Here is a 20,397-nt window from a genome sequence, read left to right as displayed (position 1 = left end):
CTTTCTGTCTGAACAACTGCAGTCACGTTGTTCAGGTACGGACAGGTACATGACAATGTTTCTTTAATACACAGTTATGACTGCTGGGGTTTTTTTTCCAGCCTGAATTACTTTCTTCTTTCCGTTTCCTAGCCTGCAAAAGCATGTGTATACTTTTTTATTCCCTTTCTTCTTGCAAGCTTCACTAATTATACTACAAATAAAGCCCCTACTCTTTCTGTTACGTTTGAAAAAGGTTGCTTAAAGATGGTATTACCTTTAAGAAAGATTTCTGGCAGAAGAATTTTTTATTCTCCCAACAACACTCAAGGCTAAGTTTGTTTTGATTGAACACTTCAAATGTTTCGGGGATTTTTTTGGTTGGTTTTTTTTTTTTTTCCCCTTTATATGAAAGAATAGCTTTCCTTCGAAGGAAAAAAATTATCAAAAGTCTCTCTCATACTATGGACATTTCCTTAGATACTATAAAGAATATTTCTTGTTTCAGAACAAAAGGGGAAATGAAGATGCTCTCAGTTTCCTGTGTGTCTGATCTGCATAAATGAAAACTCTGAGACTAATGGCCATTGGTAAAAATTCCAGAACTGAGTAAAACAGGATTTCACCCCTTGTGGCAAATCAGGAGAAAGTGGATCATTAAGTCATATACATTTGAAAAATGTGCTTTTTACTTTTATCTTTAGTAATCCTCATCACAATTGGTGATTGTGCCACCCTTTGTTTCCTAAAAAGCATTTTAAAAATCGACTAATATCAGATCTTACATGAGCTTCAAAAGGCCCTAAAAATGCCAGGAATCATCCCAAGCTGGGTAGTATTCAGTCTTCCAAAAGGGTCCAAAATGCTATGGTGAACCATAGTTAAAACTCATGATAACTTCTAATTAAAATAGCCACATTTTTCATATTAGGGATACAGGTTTTAGTTTTTGGAATTGTGAAGCACCTTGCTGGCTTTACAAGTCTCCTGCATAATTTCTGAGTCTGAATTCTTCCTCCCTTCATCAGGCAATAAAAATCTATATAAAGCACCTTTGATCACCACAGCTGCTTCCACAGAATACAACCCAGACCATCTAATCTTTGGAAGATCAGCTACGGACTGAGGTATTTGGCAGTCTGCTTCTAGATCATTATCGTAATAACAACATCTCTTCCTTCATCTACGGGTGGCAATGCTACACCTGCTCTCCCAGTGTTTTGTGCTGAGCGAAGTCCTCTGGGCTAAGCAGGAGACCAGAAGGTTTGAAAGAAGCAGGCAGACCCCAGAACGGCACCTTCTTTTGCTCAACAGTTATCAAAGCAGGATTTACTGCTGCTACTGCAGTTTCATGAGGTAGAGCTAATTGCAAGAGGGATCCTACAACAATGACGTCTTGCAGGAATGGAGGCAATAAGCTCCGTGTAAAAAGGGTGTTCTTAGGCGTTTAGATCTTGGGAGTAGTGTTTTCAGGTTCTTATATGTGGTTTTACAAACTTAATGGGCCCTGCTACCTTTTAGGTGGGTAAGTAAAGTGAAATTCTTTTTCCACTATAAGGCTTTTACAAAAGATGAGACAATCTGACTTATGACCTTGGGGTTTTTTTAAAAAAAAAAAATTGCATACTTGCTTTCTTAATTTGCAAGTGTCTCTGAACGTTTGAGCTAACATACATTAAAGATACATACTGCTTCTTGTCCTGAGCACCTTTGTAATATGGGATGCGAGATTATCTAGCCATGAGTTTCTAGTAAGTATTTGTCAGGAAGCCGTGGCAATTACTGAAATGACTGTGCATTTGCTCTATTGATTGTTGGCCCACCAAAATAAAATTACATTTGGCTTCAGAGAATGCATTCTCTGTACCTGAATATCAGTTTGCTCTCTGCTGAGACCTATCAGGAAAAAAAATACACTTAGTGGGCTAAATATTACATTTTTTCTTCTTATTCTGAAAATTTCTCATTACAGATAAAAAAAAAAAATAATCACAGTGAGATACAGACATGTAAATGCCATTTCATGTTTGTACTTTGTGAGTTTTGTTTTTGGGAGTCAGGCTACATACAGGCACCACCAAAGAACTGAGAGGAGTGGTGTGTTCAGAGTAGTGCTGATGTGTCCGCAAGCCAGAAAGGCACAGAATGTGAAGGGACTGACAGCAGCAGTAGATGGGTTAAAGGGATGCATGGAAACTTGGATGAGGTAGCCTCCTGCATATTGCACTTGAGTCACTGGCTGTCTGATTTGTATCATTGCTGACTAGTAATGTAGCACTAACAATTTAGGTAGCTAGGAATCTTGAGAGGCATAATTTTGTCCAAGATGCCGATCTTCAGTGCCTGCATTTTTTCTGAGCGTTACCTATGTTCAGTCCTGCAGGCACCTATTTCTTGAAAGCAGATGCAAATCTTCAGCACTAATAATTGTACATTATGCAGGGAGGTTCTCCATTGAAAATTTGGCTCTGTGCTCGTAAGCTGGTGGCACGAAGCAAGCACCGTTTAACCTTCATTGTGACTGGTGCAGCAAACCATAAGTATTCCTCATACAGAGAAGATACCATGGGTTGGTAAATGCAGACCAAGTTATACCAGACATTATAAAAGGAAATTGTAAGCACAGGAAGTCTGGCAAATATTCTGATGTCTTTAGTGCTTGTAATACAGCAAAAATTTTTAAATGTGATATATCTGAATCCAATAGCATACAGCAGTTAGTCACAAAAATCCCACTGTTATTGCCTGGTGCACAGATCCAGTGATCACAAAATGCTGTGCGTTAGCATGAAACAGTTACATTAGAGATGGCTGGGAACAGAGGGTTTGGTTCGTCTTTATCTTGTGGTATTTAGTACCTGCCTAACCACCTCAGAATGAGAAAAGCTCAAATTCCTCTTTGCATCCCTCTCTGGCACAATGCTGAATGCTGCCTTGGTGATTTACAGATGGTTACAGCATAACCATTTCATTGCATTGTGAGAGATGCACATGGCTCGTCATACAGACCTGTAGACATTTAACAGGTTCAAACCATCTTCCCTTGAGGTTAATATAATGGTTCCTGTTGATTTCAGCGAGCTTTGGGCAGGCCCCTTAGTGCAACTTTTCCCCATATGTTTTAAAATGAACATTTCTTGCCAATATTTTCAGGTTTGTTGTAGCTTCCTCTTGCCTCAGGCAAGGAAAAACAACAGGACACAATGACAGCACATTATTGGAAGTAGCATGATAAATTCTAAATAGATATAATTAGTATGTGACCCGAAAGAGACCTGCATATAATTAATATTGAAATATGGTGCATGCATTATATAGGAAAACATATTGTGTATTCAGAGCAGAACGTTTTGAGAACGGAGGTCTGTCTGTAAATGGCTTGTCATTTTTTCATTTTAATCAGAATTGAAATTTCTGCACTTGAAGAAATAGAGAGTGATCATTAAAAACACTTGGACTTTAGAAATGACACCACCTGCTTCCTTTTCCTCTTTTTTTATTGTGACAGTGGGAAAAAAATCCTTAAATCTTCAACTGGGGAAATGTGCACTAATGGGGAAACAGACCTCTGAGGAGCTAGCAGACTGACAAGCTGTTCAGGAGCATGAGGCTTTTCAGCAAATGACATTCACTTCTCTAGTAGTTTTTGGTAGATTATGTCATATCTAGAAGTCCATCCTTATTCAAACCCAGCAAAGTGAATGAATAACAGATACATAATGAGCATCCAGGAAAAAGGGAAAGAACATCTCAGATATAAGGTGAAGATTAAGAGGGGTAAAGCCACCGCTGAGCTGTGAATGTGTTGCCTTCTGAGTGACATTCAGCTCATATCACACAGCAGCTCATTACGCAGTCTGTTTATACCAGAGGGAAACAAATATAAAAGTTAGTCCTTTATATTTCACATTAAATGCAAAGAGTTCAAGGGAACTGAAAGACTTGATTCTGGAATCTGATACCACCCTTTGTATTTTGCTGGGTCCTATTTTAAGTAAACTGAGTAATTTCAGTGGGTTTTTAAAAGACTTTATATCAAATATTTAATTAACATTTATTCTGCAACTTTGGAAGCTGAAGCTTTGGATCCAGGATATATTTTTTTATCAGAATGAATAAATATAAAACAGATGTTAAGCAGAGGCAATAAATTTCATCTTAATTGTAACTCTAGAGATGACTTTCTCACCAAAACACATTTTCTTCTCTCTGTAGCCTTAATTCTTAGCTCTGTAATTGACACAGCGCACTGTCCAGCTATGTTTGGTTATATTAGTTCTTCCAGTAATGTTTTTGCACTAAGATAAATGCAAGTTCAAGTCACATTTTCAACTAGTAGTCTTCACAAACAGACCTCGCCATGGCCTGGAAATTGCAGACTCGACATTTTGGATTTTGTGGCAATTCCGCCTGATAAGGTATCTGGCAGTTTTGTTCTTAAAATCTTCTATGTGTGATTGTACAACAGACTAAAGGATGCCTGGTGTCTGCGGGCAAACTGTCTTCATTGTGACCTCGCTAGATTTTCTTAGTGAAATGAAGTTTGATCTGAAGCAGAGCTGAATAGAAGTTCTTTAAGATAAATCCAGATTGCAGTGGGAAGCGCTGTCAGTCAGCCACCGTCTAGCACTTCTCTGTGAGTTAGTGCTTGGGACTGATGTGTCTCTGGGTTTGAACCATTGCCCAATATACAACTGAGCTTTCAAATGTGAGTTCATTAAAGATAGCACAGCAATGCTCACAGAAGTGGCATAATTGGACCTAATAGTTTGTTTTACCATGTTTAATGTGTTCTGAATCTTTCCTTCAATTAATAATTATTCTGCATTATTCTTTCTCTTTGCTAAGTAGCTGTTAAATATTATGGGTGAACACAATGAAACTCTTCCCTTACTGTGATTTCCAGCCAATTAATTCTGGGCAATGGGTTGCCCATGAAAACTCCTGACATGTCTCATGGCCAGAAGAAATAAAAAAATAAAGCAAACTGAGGTTATTACAGAGCAAATTATAGACTTCTGCACAATATTACTCAGTTTTGTTGCCTCTTGCCAAGCAAAGCTTTGGATGGCTATCCTGGAAAAAAGCTGAACTGTCTTGTGTGTGTTTTATTTACATTAAATGCTTTTCAAATGAATCTGACAGATTCAAAAGACTGCAGAAGAGGTTACAAACAGAGAGCTGGGGGAAAAAAGGGAGAGAAAGGTTCATTGTGCTGGTCATAATGATAATTGAACTTATCTTGAAATGTTTATTAATTGAGTATTCAAGCTGCTTGAGTCTCCGCATTTGCATGCTTTTCATTATATGAAAATTATGTGACAAAATGCAATTTTTTTTTTAATTGCTGCAGAATGTTTTATTAACTTTATTTCCAGGACTGCCCTGTTATTATTCAGTGCTGATAGCAAACAGTTCATCTTTGGTATACAATGCACAACAAGGACCTTCAGACCTCAGTGAAGACAGGCATGTTAATACGTGAAGGGAAATGTTTCCTGGGCCAGTATCTCATTCGCAGCAGAACTGCTGTGCAGAGTTTTATGATGCTTTGATAAGTGATTAAGCAAAGAAAATTACAGTTCAATCCAATCACATTGAAATCAACGAAACAATTAATCTGGACTGCTGAACTGGATGACTGGACTGGCCTATTCCTGAAGTCCATCAAACTTCAAGCAACGCTCTGTTCTTAATTCCAAAAGAAATGTGTGTGGCTACTGCAGATCGTTTAAAAAATGTATCGTTAAACTCAAAGTATAGTAGCCTCTCAGTTTCCCTGATTTCTCTAGCCTTTTAAATAGTCCACTCACTTTTCTTCTTTTGTTGTTAAATAATAAGCTCCAAATAAGGTTCTCTGTCAGTCAATATTGCAAGTGTTTTTATATTACCCTTTTCAAACAGTGAATACCATTTTTAAGTTGTTACAAGGTACTAGTTGCATACAAAATAATGCTTCTGATGGTAAAATTGCCAGTTACACGCAGTAATTCCTTCATTGACTGTCAGACCTGTCATGTTGCAGAAAGGTAGGTCAGCTGAACTGATTATTAATGGATCTATTCAAAACTAAGCATTTAGGGTTTGGTTAAAAAAAAAAAAAAAAAAGGACTGGCTGCATCATTTATCTGTGAGAAGTGAGTAATATCTTTATCCTTTTTAGCCGATTAATAAACTGTGATTCCTAGAACAGTAATTTCAGGATCATGCCATTATTTGCTAATTCTTCATTTCGCCATTTCTTAAGAAAATATTAAAATTGCAGTTGGCCACAGCAGGACAGGTCCATGCATCATTGAAGAAACCAGTAATTTATGATGCATTTGGAACTCTATATTAACATTCCAGGCTGTAATGAAGTTTCATATCAAACAAGGTCAGGCCTGATGGTATGATTAAATAATTTGAAAATGTTATTAAAAGTTTGCATTTCTCTTCAGATTTTCAGCATGACTATTTTACTTTGGGGCACTCCATTAATCAAACACACAGAGGCTTTGTTGGGTTATGCTCATTCCAACATCTACCTATGCAGACATGTAGTGATCAGGTTCAACAAGCTGCAGAGGAGTTATAAAGTTTTCACAAGTTGCTTTGTTGTTTTTTTTTTAATTTTCCTTCAAACCTGGAAATCAGATACATATCAGCTGGGATGGCCAGGTCTTTTTCATGCTTGGGTCATCACGCTGTGAGAGCTAATGACTTACACCTCAACCAGGTACATGTATCTTTTGAAACAGTTATTTTTCTGCTAGGCTTCCAATTAATGTCCCATTTTTACCGAGCTCTCAAGGTACAGAGCTGTGTACCTGCTACACATCGGTCGCTCCAGTCCTCATTGATCCTCGCTATGGCAGCATCCAGTCTTTCAGAATCTGATGGATTTATCCTGGCGCCACCTCGCAGCGCTACAACCCCTATTTACACATGAGTAGCAAACTACTGAGCTGAGAGGACAGATCTGAGATTTCCCTGGGCTTCTGGGATAGACTGGCTGGTAAAACTCAACTCTCCTAAATCTCTTGCTTGAACCTCATCAGTGGTTTAGGAAATATGTAGAAACATCTTGCATGTTAATGAAGTGCTGTTTGGTAATGGATGATACCTACAAATACGGGATTTGAGCCCAGGAGTAACTCAATGGGCTTTTTTCCTGTGATTGAGACATTACTCTCTACAGCCCCTTAAACATAAACTGGGGTGCAATACATTAATACTTTATGTACTTTTAATTGAATAGGACTGTTATTGAGCTTGCTGTTTGCAAACCCCCAGTAATAGCCACATTTCTTTTGTGGAAATCTGTGAAACTGAATCCCTCCTGCAAAATTACACTAAGCCATCTTTCATCCTGCTGCTTAACAAGGACCTTTGGTCCTTGTTTCTCGCCTCTTTCCTCAGCTATAGCACTTGTCAGTTTGTATTATACATACTTGTAAATAACAGAAAATGAGAAAAAAAAATACTATCCAGGCAGATGATCACGGAAGTTTTACAATATGTGTATAAATGTATATATGTATTACATATATTGAGAGATATATGCATTTATTTATATAAATACATATGTATAAAACACTTTAAACTTTTTTTCCCAGTAGCAGCTAAACTCCAATATTGGACAATATAGCAGGAGTTATGCCACTGATACCGACAGTGTTGGATCATGCAACGAAGATAAAATAAAAACCAACTGTCATGTATGTTTTCTTCCCTGAATTTACTTTCTTTTGCTTTGGTGGTAGAGCGGCTCATCCTCCTTGAGAAGTCAAAACATCTAATGAGGAAAGAGATCTTTAAGTGCACACTATGTTTCAAGTCAATCCTGCAGTTGAGAAGGATGGGAAGGCTGCATGCAAACAGCAGAGCAGCTCTGACTTTTCCCAGAAGGCTTGTCAAGAAAAAAAAAAGATCTTCAGAGCTGGCATTTTTGCACTACATATTCAGTATTCACAACAAACTCATAATGCCATAAAATGTGGATTGTAATCTGAATGAAATGAAATGTGGAGTTTTGAAAGCTGAATGGTGGGTTCCCTGCCCTGCTCTCCCTTCTTTGTAAAAGTAATGAAGGTTAACCTGAGCAATCAGATAGGGATTCCTTTGGTATAATTGAATTCTGATGGCTTTAATTCACCTACCGATGGTTTATTGCATAAAACGCATGTCAGGGAGCAGAAAGGGAACGCCTGGAGAGTTCAGCAATACCGAGCCAACAGAATGGTTCCAGGTGCTGTGAACAGGCACAGGCTTCCAGCTGTTCTAAGTGTCATCACAGACCAAACACGCTGTCCCCAAGTCCCAAGGCAAATACCAGTGGTGTGACACACCAGACACAGCCGAGGTGGGTTTGCTGTAGTTCTGGGTCTGCAAGTTTTGTTCTCCTTTTAACACTCTGAACTGTAAAATAATAAATGTGCATTTGCAGACTGTTATCTGTGGGCCTTGCCAGAGATATGTCATCTGATTATGCATGTAGGTAGCATTTAACATAATCTGCCCTGACACATTCATAAGATAAGACAAAAATAATATTTTAGCACTATGCAGTAACAGCCCCTTATCAAACTCCGAAGTGTTAATTAGGGATTTCTCTCCAGGTCCTCACTTGTCTGATGACCATATAAATGTCTAAATTAGATAATTAATATAGTCCATACTGCATGATAGCGTACAGCAATTCAAAGCCCTAGGCAGTGAGCTCAACAGAAACGTTTCCCTTTTATATTACTAGAAATTCAGCTAAATATGTGCATCTAGAAGTTCCTCTTAAAATCCTCATTCTGCTTTTTGACTTCTTTATAGTTTCTGTGAGGGAATGCTATTGTCTCCATTCTTCATGAACTCTGAGAGATGAAAGGATATTGGGTTGTTTATGATACTTAGCATAAATGACATTTTATAGTTGATTTCAAATTTTAATCAATATTTGGTCTGTAGTTTGCAGGTTAATATACATACAAGATGTATACATCTAGGGAAAACCTACCCAGTGCTTCATTTGTATTCCAAAGCTGTTATCCCTATTTTTCTTGACAAAAAGCTTCTTGCAAATTTAAACTGGAGCTTTCAAGTTCCTTATCCATTTCTACCACTGTAGGAATTATGTCTAATATTTAAACAAGTTTTTCGTGTATGAGACTAACACTAAGAATATCTTAGTGTCTAAGTAATACAAAGCCATGTTTCCAGAATTTTCCCTTGATTTTTATTTAAATAGAAGTAGTTGTATTTGTTTTTTACAAATAATCACCGAAGATAAAACAGTCCATGAAAGTGTCCCCAGTCTAACCCATGAGTGTGTGACCTGTGTCTCCTAAATGAAGAGACTCATAACTGAACGTCCATGCGTGTCCAGCCGGGAACAAGGTGGATCAGCCATATGGGGAAGAATTTTAGATTAATTTCCCAGTTCTAGGCATCTGGAAAGGTGGGACCGTTGTTCTGGAATATCTCCAGATTTCCCCTGGGGTAGTGGGAGCAGTGTCTGCCCCAGGCTGTGCATAGCCAGGACAAAGCTCCAGAAGCCACGAGCTCAACAACAGCACTCTTTGCACTTCACATATTCAGAGATGGTGATGTCAGAAACCAGCATTAATTGTATGTAGCGAGATCCAAGGCCAAACTTACAGTCACCAGAATATAAAGAAAATTAATATCAGAAAATCAATAATGATTTGAAACTCGGCTGAGGAACTGAGGTCACTGCTACTGAATTTGTACTGTCTGCTCCGAGGTGTAACAGTAAGACTTACTCAGCTCAGGGAATTTGCTTATGGTTGGATTTCTTCTGATCAAAAAGCGTGTTAAAGAAGGAATTAGATGAACAGCGGGAAACGCAGAGAGACAAGCACACCGGACTGATGCCACAATGCAATGGCCTTGGGAAAATGACTCCTAACACTTGGAAAATACTGTATGGTCTGCACCACAAGGCAGACATTAACGATGAAACACACTGGTTAAATATTGGGAAACCTGAAGGTGACTGCAGAGGTGCTGAGGACCTGCTCTGTTTGTCATGGTGAAGCCACTGATAAATTCAAATACTGCCCATAGAAACTGTGGACCACCACACATTTATTTTTAAATCTATGAATGGATGTCTAAAAAATGTAAATGAAACATTTCAAAAATTTTGAAATAATATTTTAACTAATTCACAATTATTTTTTTTTAGTTTTCACCTTTTTCTTTGTTTAGGATAGCTTATTACTTCAATATTTCAAAAGCTTAGTATGAATGGAGGATAATTTCTCAGATCATCTAAAATTTACCTGTTAGATTATTGCTTTATGCAAATTGCTGATTTGCTAATATTTTTGGTGATGCATGGAAAATAAGTAAATTTCAGAAGAATCACACTGTTTCTGGTTCTGCGGCTGAGCCGGTTTGTGACACTGATTTTGCATTTGTGCTGCTCTCTCCAGAGGACATTTTGGACAGCTAGTGTTTCTCCCAATGTGTTTTCATCTAGCTATTCTCTGGGGCTCAGAAATTATGCTATAATAGAAATAAGTCACGTAAAGTTACTTTGGGCGTTGCCATTCCCTCTAAAAATGAAAAAGGTTCTTTCTTCTCTTAAGAGTTTACTTGTTTTTCAGCTGTTATACTATTTTGATCAGATTTTCTGGTATAAAACTGATTTACCTGTGATATTTTTTTCTCTCCTGAGAAACTGACATCTGTCTTTAGCATCTGTCTCTAACTTTACTCAAAAACAGCAGTGGGGGGAACATTAATTTTATGGATATATTTGTATCATTGCATTTCTGTCAATAAATCATCTGTTATTTGCAAGAAGAACCTGCAGCCTCCGCCTATCAATATTTTTCAGAAGCAGAGCTAATGCAGAGCAGCTAAAAATAATCTCACAGAACAAAAATGAAAAATACAGAGAAGCCAATGTTGTGAGTTAACGCTGACATATTTTTACCAGAAAAGGACCAAAGAATCAGCAAAGCATCAGCCTGTTTCAGCAAAATTTATAGTAGTAATCAGTTCCTGTACAGCTTTGATACCCTTTCGGCTTTTGACTCTTGATTTAAATCACTTCTCTGGGGATATTGTGAATAAACCAGCAGCATGCACACAAATACAGTTCACAAAAGGCTCTAATCCTCTCCCCAGAAGTTCCACCTCTTCTTTTAAAGGCATTTTGCTCAGCAGAGCAGCTCACACAGGCAGATAGTCATTGGTTTTCAGTGTGAGGCAATATTTTAGGGACCTTAGATGTGATAAAAAATCCTGACTCCCAGACTGTGTCTGGGCCCGGCTGTAGACAGGCCATCTACACGGGTGTCTCAATGCAAAGTGCTGTATTTGCTCCATCGTGAGCTCAGAAATGCTCCAACAGACCACGTGGGATCCTGGAACGTGTGTGGTTTGTCATTGCTCCATCCTTTCTTTCCATCCTTTCCTCATTTTCCAGGACAGAGCAGTGGCAGAGCAAAGGAGTAAGCTGCTTCACAGGCTGCAGTTAAATCCCTCCACCTTCAAAAAAATAGGAGAAAAGCTCCGTGATTCCTGAACTCAGCCTCTCCATTCCTGGGATAGCGTGGCTTTGTCTACTCCTCCTGACCGCTGCAGCTGTGACTGAGAGGTAACACGTATGTGTAGTTGCTTGGGGCAAGAGCTCGCATGGGTGTCAAAATGTCAAAATAGCTCCTCTGCCCGCTGTATTTACACTTCTCTGGGGACCCAGGGTAGCAGAAGTTGCAAGCTTGCATTCTCCTTCCAAATTTACATCCTATTTTTAAATTTCATCTTTTTTGGAGGGTGGGAGAGAGTAAATCTACATGTAGGTATGTACTCCAGAAAGAACATGTCCTACTCTTTCTGTCAGCTGATATAAAATAGGGCATCTGTTTTAAAAATAAGATTACTTGTTCTGGAGTAATTGCAAGTATTAATTAAAACAAAGTGGGTTTTTTTCTTCAGTTTTATTTGGTAAGTATTTCAGGTTCTAACACTCATAAACTTGGAGAAAAAATACTAATTGCTAAAAAGGAACAAAACCAAGCCAGACAAAGCTTTTAAAAAATTAGAATTGTTTTCTGTAATCCTGCACTTCAAATGCTGTATGCCAGGGCTCAATCTTTGGATTTCTTTAATCATTTGGATTGGCCTGGTTTTCCTCCTGATTTATCCAGTGCCGCAGAAGGATTATCTGAGTGTAATGGACACTTGTTAAGTGTCTACATCAGTCTAATCAGCTTGACAGTGTTCTGATTTATTCCTCCTTGTAAATTGTGGCATCATAAAGACGCTGTACTGTATATAGCACCACTCAGTGGCAGAAGTCTACTTCAAATATTCCCTTCTGAAATCTCATCTGAGGGATACAGTCAAACCAAACCAAAACAGGACGTCCCTTTTCCCTCCTCTGACTTTTCACGTTCAGAGCCTCACGACGCTGCTGTGAGTCTGTCTCTCCAGCACAACAGCACTTTGGCTCTGAGCAAAACGATCCCAGCATGTCCCTTTCCAGCCTCTTTTCTCCTGCTCCCCTTGTGCGTGTTCCTCGTTTGACTGCGCCCACAAAGGTGGACAGGTCTCTCTTGCCTGCGTTAGTGGCTACAAACGTTTCACCTCAAGTTCTACATCATGTGTAAATAAAAAGGTGCTACCCTAACTGCTATTATACTTTGCTATCAACACAAGGAACAGAAAAGAAAACAGGAAAACTTCACAAAGCAGGCTGAGGATGTATCCCTGCTTTCAGTAGCCAGGGCATAGCAAAGCAATTTGGACAGGTATTTTTCTTTGCAGGACATCAATGTCAGGGATGTTTATCATATCATAGCGAAAAAGTTTGTTTACTGTATTGAATTTTAACAAAGTTCATGTGAACTAGTTAACTTTGGGGATACAAAGAAAACTAATCAGTGTTTAGGGATAAAGGAACCTATAAAAACATCAATGCCTGGAAAATTAAAACAGACAGATACCCCTTTTCTCACCAAAACTCACTGAATCTTCTGAAGGGATATTGTTCTGTCATACTACAAACCCTGCTTGGATGAGAAGAAAGGGTGCTTGCTCAAGATACATAAAGTAAAATTTGCCATTTATTTTCAAAACACATACTGGGCAGGCAACAGCAGGCTATAGACTTCAAGTTTAATTTTAATGACACCATCTCTTGCACCATCACACTGATTTTATTTTTTGAGTGTTTCTTTACAGTACTTACAGAAATGGTTCTTTTCAAGCCATGGATTAGCACATTACAGGTTATAAGTGAACAGGAGAAAATTAATGGTAGAGATGGTAAATTCTGTTCTTACTGTAAAGCTCATGAGCTTTTGCAGTTTCTTTTGCAAGCCTTATCAGTTGCTGTATATCTAATCGTGTGCTCTGCATCAGTTATTCCAACACAGTACTGAGAAACAATTTTTTCAATCAGTTATGTGTCCAAAATGCATATGCAATCGCACATCTGAGTTGTGTGTACAATTACTGAGATTCCATGCGTGCATTGGGTAATTTCTCACATAAATGCACTTAATTAGTCATCTGTGCATGAGTTTTCCTATTTGCATACATACTTACGGCAATTTTGCATGCAAATTAAGCACTTTATATATATATATGTAAAAGTTTGACTCTCATCATGTTTACTAAACAGAAGCTTATGTTAGATCTGGAAGAAAATAATTGAGTTGTCTGACAGCATACACTACAACGTGGTAGCTTGCATACGGATTACTATAGTGTCTGCATCCTGCTGAGGTTTTCACAGAAAGGTTATTAGATTTATCTCTCACAAAATACTTCAGGATCAGCTGTGTAAATGACCATTCTGTTGAAATATCTGGATACGTAAAGTACGGGTTACCCGATTCATCCTGTAACTTGCACCAGATGTAATTTCTATTTGTTGTTAAAATCTTACAATAAAAATGTCCCATTTAAATCCTGTGCTTCTTCCTAGGCTACAATAAAACCTGTCACATGATTTTGCCATTTCCTATTGATGGATTAGCACCATCAGAATCACTGAAGTAATGTCACTTACAATAAGCTTTATTAAACCGTAAGTCTGCCTGTAGCTCACAACAGAAGATGGTGCAGGAATATCTCCCACAGTATTTCTTTCTCAAAGAGATCGAAAGCACACACTTATCCACTGTCTGTCAGAGTTACTTTTTAGCTGGGGCTTACCCAGTCTTGGATGTACCCACATTGTAAATGTCCTAGACACAGTCATACTCTGACTTGAAAGCATGTGTGCAGTTGGGAAGAGATTAGGTGATGCGAGACCACAGGATCTATTGGTCAGAGTTAATAGGATAACCACAGATAATCTTGTTAGATAAATGCATGAACCTGAAAAAATAATCTTTGGAGTTCAGATATTTGGAGACACTGGCAAAGGTGGCAGCTACTCTGTACACAGAACTCTTTGGGCTCATGCAAGAACCCCACCAACATCCAAACCCAGCATGTCAGTTGAACAGTAGTCAGGTGGCAAGTACCAATGGTAGTTACCAAATTTTAACCTGTGTGACTCTACTCTTTATCTTCCTCTCGGTTTATGCATGTGTGGAGGACGTCGTTTTTTATTATTTTTGGCCTACAGTCAGTCCATATTATGCAGCTGACCATGCACAGAATGTTCCTAAATAGTTCCCTTTCTTTTATCTCTAGGCTTTATTTCACTTAGGCATGTAATATCCACATCATGTTATTATTCTCATTTATAGCTAAATCACTGATACAGATATTAAAAAAAAAAATTCAAATACACCTTTAACTTGACTGAAGTTGTATGGAGACAAATGCTGTGAATTTGTCACTACCTTTTTTAATTGGAAATATGCTGAATTTCTTTGAGTGTGTGATATTTTGTCATAAAGTAATCTCTTCCTCTCTCTCTCCTCGCTCCAAGTTTTCTTTTCTTATCTTTTCAGTTCTACTACTCAAATCCATAGACTGTCAGAGCTGTCTCTTGTAAAGGGCTTTGTCTTCAGGTGTTTTTTGACCAAAAATACTGACAGCTCCAGAAAATGACTTCATATTAAAAAGGTAAGTGGGGCTTTCTCTGAGGACTTCTGCCTCAGCATTTAGCACGCACACACACAATTCAGAGTATCTGTCATGGTGCTAAAACTGTTGGATATATTCAGGAGGAAAAAAATATTTGGGAGGCATACAAACAAGCTGGGTGCCACAAAAGGCAGAGAAAGCTCAGAATATAACATCTATTTATGCTTCACCAATCTGTGCAGATTTTTTTTTTTCCTGATAAAGAAGAATAGCATGTATTGTCAGTAATATAAGAAAGCTAGATCTGGACCTCACGTTTTTGCTAGTTAAAAGTCTGTTTATTTATTAATATTGCTGGTATACCAGTGTAACTTATTTTGAGATGTGGACTGGGATAAGTTGTATTAATGTGAACATTTCAATGTAGATGGAGCCACATCCACCAAAAGAGGAAGTAAAGGCAATGGTGAAATTATGAGGACAATTGCTGCTATAAACAATAAAACCAGCAAAAGCTGCGAGTCTGAAAAATTCCCATTTTCCTTTGGCAGTCCCTATAAAAAGCTATTAATTATGTTGATATTCATGTGGAGTTTTCTGGTGTGCAATGAATAAAAATTACAGAACTGTAAGGATTCATAGGTTAGATCCTGCCCCCTTTCCCTGTTTCCTCATTGAATCTGTAAGTGTGGGGATGCCCAGCGGTACGGGAGACGGCAGGGACAGGAACTGTTAGAAAAAGCGTCTCCTCCTCAGCTGCTGAGGAGGGTGCATGGAGAGGGTGGGGAGGAAATCACTCGGTTTATATTACTTCAACAAGGTTCTTCTCAGATTGCTGTTACAGTGTAAAGCTTATTGTGAATGCAACCATTTTAGACGATGACTGCTTTAGGTAACTCTTTGTTTCTGAGGTGATGGCACAATCATGTTTAACCACATGCTTGTGTGAAGAGTGCCTTAAAATCAGTAAGTCTGTGGGGGCTTTAGGGAAACTGGGAATCTGTGGCCTTCCTCCCACTTGTAAAATGGCACAATGGCTATTAACTTCTTTTTTTTACTAAATCCGGTGGGGTTTCATTGTGTCCGTGAATACAAAGCATTGCATCACGGAGCAGCCTGGGCAGCTGACTGCCTGATGTGTTAGGGATGATCCCTTGCCGTGTATTCTCCTTGATGACTTTCTGTGTCTAAGGCACACGGGTTTGCCCATGAACCAGGAAGGTCACTTCTCTGAAGCTGTTACAAGAGGCATATTGACATAAATAGGCACCCACTGTATCTTCTGAGAACAAACCTAATTCTGCTTTTTTTTTTTTTTCATTTTTGCAGTCCACCGTAATGATACAGAGCTATTAAACCTCTCAGTCTACTTTTGCCTTTTTTCATTTTTTCCAAGAACGCAATAAATGAACTAAAAAAAAAAAAAAAAAAGTAGAAATTTTACTGTTTTGCATAGGTCAATTTTGTTTTACAATATTCTCATAAGTGTTACATTAGTATAAGGTGTGTTACCTCACCTAAGGTGAAAGAGACATAGAATTGGGATTTTAAAATTGATTTTAATATAGCCATCGCTGGCATGCTGCCATTAATGCTTGCATAGTTCAGTGAGAAGACCACAGCTTGTCTCATAATTGGAGGTCAAACTACACTAAACTTGGCCTCCCTTGGTCAGTGTAATTAACTAAGCAGGAAGGTTTTGTTTAGGGCCTCTGAAGCTGTATTTTCCTCATTGCCATTTGCATTACCAGCTCAGAAGGAGAATCAATAGGATCCACAAGGTACTGATGAGCAGATACTGCAAAAGAGAGAAAGTTCAAATTCCTCGGCATTGCAGCATGTCTGGCAGGACTGAAAATGTGACTTTGCAAGATCTGTTTAACCAGGAAGACAGTTTTATCTTTCTCGCCATTCCAGCACACAGGTATCACACGCAGGGTGGTACAGAATCAACTTAGACTAATGCATATTCCATTCCTGCTTGGTGCTGCTTTTTCCTGTGGATTCTTTCTCCAAGTCACTTTCTCCTCCGTGACTCATCATTTTGTCTTCAGATTTTGTACTGGAGCCAGATCATAAGTAATCCAGATTTTTGAGCTGTGCCCAACCATTCCTGTAGTTAGTGATTTGCTGTTGCTTTAAAAAATTACATAAATCTACCAAAGTCTGGCTTTTACTGTTAGTTATTTTCCCTCTGTAGTTGTGGTCTTCTTACTCAAGATTTCCTCTGTTGGTTTTTGTCTAGATCTGGTAGATGTTTACATCTTTTCCTGGTCACTAATTTCACAGCTTTGATTTTCACTTTATTGTTCAGTTCCATCTTGTTCTGTCTTCCCTACACATCCCAAAAAGATCCCAAACGTGGATTAAACCTGAAGGCATTTCTCATTCATTTCAGTTTTGAAATGCTGACATAAACCCATTAATTTGCCATTATCTATCAATCCAGAATCATCATTATCTTTCTGGTTCTGTCCTTTGTTACTACTTTTGACGCAAACCAAAATTAGTAATAATGACTCTCAAATCACTGGTCACCTAGCTATCTTCCATTTAAGAAGCAAGAATTGTCAGATGATGCAGAAGAAACCTAAGGTGTGGTTTACTCGCTGTATTAATTTAATTTTTCCTTGCTTGTTAAGACTTTTTAACAAAACCATTTTTCATCCTTAGCATCTACGCCACAACTGTTTACTTGAGTTCAGCGAAACATTTACTTATCAGAGAATTAAACAGGTCAAGCCAGTGGGAATACTTCCCAAATAAGGAATCCAGATATCAGCCCTAAGCTAGGAAGGCAAAAGTCTCTTGAGACTTTGTTTTCTCACCTCCTGTCCACTTAATTTGTTATTCCCATGCTTTCACATAGTGGATGGCTGCTTGACAATTTTATTGTATGTTGTACTGTCCCTTAGTGATCACACCTCCCTCTCTCTCATTTTCTATCCATGGTAACACAGCTCACATCTGATACTCATCTCCAGAACTAAGGGTTCCATTGTCCCCTTGATATGTATGTGTAACTCCCACTGCTGTCAATAGGAATTACATGTGTGCATCAAGGAGAGAAAAATCCCTTGTGTACTCTGTACTCCTCATTATCTTGGCACAGTCAGTTCTGTAGATGTCTCATCTATGAGCCTTTTATTCTCTTGAGTGTTGTGCAGTACAGCAAGTTGGCTCTTAGGATCAGCAGTTTTGCTCTTGAGGTGTTTAGCAAGTTAATTCACTGTGCATGTGTACGCTCTTAAATGTCTTCATCCAGCCAAATCCGCATCTTGTAGCGTTCATATGTTAGACAGTAGAGCTTCCTATTTCCTTTTTATGCAAGAATACCAATTCATAGCCAGCCTCCCGGCAGCCTCAAAGTGAAGCGAGCGTCTGAAGCTAACCCTCCCAAATAACATATGTTCAGGCCCAGCTCAGACCTGTATGCTTAAATGTAACGGTTTGTGAAAAATTCAATAGTACAAAAACGTAAATGGCATATTTTAATTCTCCTTAAAGGTCTGAAAGGAGATATTTTCTAAGCACTTCATGTTAAGTGCTTCTAAACAAGGAGGTAGCTGAAACAGTAGCTAATCAGTTATCAAAACTCATTCCTTCCAAAATTAATCAGTGCCAAGAGCTGAAGGAAAATGGTAGATTGAAAACAACCACACATATAAACCAGTGATTTCCGCTGTCTAAAGACTGGATTTGTACTGTCATCTGATTCTTCTGGAAACACCTTGGTTTGGGAAGGTACCTGGTGTCTCCCATAGGCCAGTGTTCCCAGAAACATAACGGGAAAGCATGCTCACTCCATTTACAGACTTGTTCCCCAAGTACAGAGTCAGTTACCATCGCTTAGAAAAGAGGGATGGCAAACTAGTTTGGGAAAAAAATCAATTTGCCATCAGATTAGAAATCAACTGTAAACATGTTGAAGAATTCTATTTTTTTTCACTACTGCTCTGCCTTTTCTTCACAATCTGTTGTGGTGTCAGACTTATTTTGACAATACTTGTACAACTTGTCATATTAACAAAGTTATCAAACAGAGCGAGCACATGCATAGCAACAGCTGTAGTCCAGCAAGAGTCAAAATAACTGGCCATAGGTATTCACAAGGAAATATCCGCACTGTAGTTGCACAAATCCAAAATATCCCCAACGTCTCCAGAGTACCTGTAGTTTTACTGACATAGCAACAACTGCAGCTGCCCTTCAACCTGGAACAACCTACTTCAAACTTTGAAATTTAGGATAAAAATAACAGGGACAAATTTCGATTTCATATCTACATAGGTGGTTTTATTCTTGCTGTGTTAGCGTCACTTGATTATTTCTGCCTTTGTGAAAGCGCTTCATAAGAAACGGTGTACACTAAATTCAATACAATGATAGGATTTATTTGGTGTTGTGTAACAAACTCAGAAATAGTTGTTTAAAAACAAAATAAACCCCATAGTCCACTAAGTCTGTAAATTGGTAGGGTAGGAACAATCTTTTCATTATTTGTGTCTACAGAGCTTAATACAATGAGGTCTCAGTTCTTAGCTAACATCTCTAGGTGTTAACACAATGCTATTAAACCTATTGAATAGCAAAAGATGCCGTCAGTGGATTTATGTGTCTCATTCTTTCGGAAATGTGTGAATCTAACGGAATAGTTTAATGGCCAGATTTTTCAGCTGCAATGTCTGATTTTGCACGTATATCAGAGAGTATGCATCTATTTATGCAAATCGTTGTTGGATTTATATGCACAAAACATACATGCCAGAGAACTCCTGTTTGTGGCGTTGAGCTGCATTCAGAAAGGAAAAGGATCCTATCTGGATCAGCATTTGGTCGCGCTGTAGGCAAAGAGCAGCAGCCACACTCAGCACTGGTAACCGCTGCTTGCCACTTGCAGTTTTGTGCGAAAACTAAACCGAAGTTTTGCTTTGTGGCCCTGTTTTGCTCTGCCTTTATTTTTACCCCGGTAGACCCCCGGTTTAGCGGAGTTGGCGTTACCCGCTCCTGGCGGGGACGGGTCCAGGCCCGGCGGGTCGCGCCCCGCTCAGGGAAGGGCCGAGCGGGCGCTGGCTCCCGCCCGCGGCTGAGGCGCCACCTCAGCCACCACCCGGCTTACACCTGATCCCGGGACGGCCGCGCACCCCAAACACCCGGCCCTCGGGGCGGCTCCCGCTGCGCCCTCCCCCGCTGTGGCTACCGGGGCCCGGGGCCCGGTGGCCCAGCCCTGCCCGCCGCAGCCCGGCCCTTCCCGCCCCCGCCGCTGAGGGGCGGCGGGGCTGCCGCGCCGCGGGGCTCCCGCTTCTTTGGTGTCACTTCTTTCTCTTTCAGGTATCCCAGTTTTTCCTATCGGGACATGTTGCTTTTTAGATCCCCGATTTATTCATTTGTCCTGTAGACACCCTAGTCCCCCACACGCTGCCTTTC

The sequence above is a fragment of the Falco naumanni genome, chromosome 10, assembly GCF_017639655.2.
Source record: "Falco naumanni isolate bFalNau1 chromosome 10, bFalNau1.pat, whole genome shotgun sequence".
NCBI classification, from domain to species: Eukaryota; Metazoa; Chordata; class Aves; order Falconiformes; family Falconidae; genus Falco; species Falco naumanni.
This window is presented reverse-complemented; position numbering follows the sequence as displayed.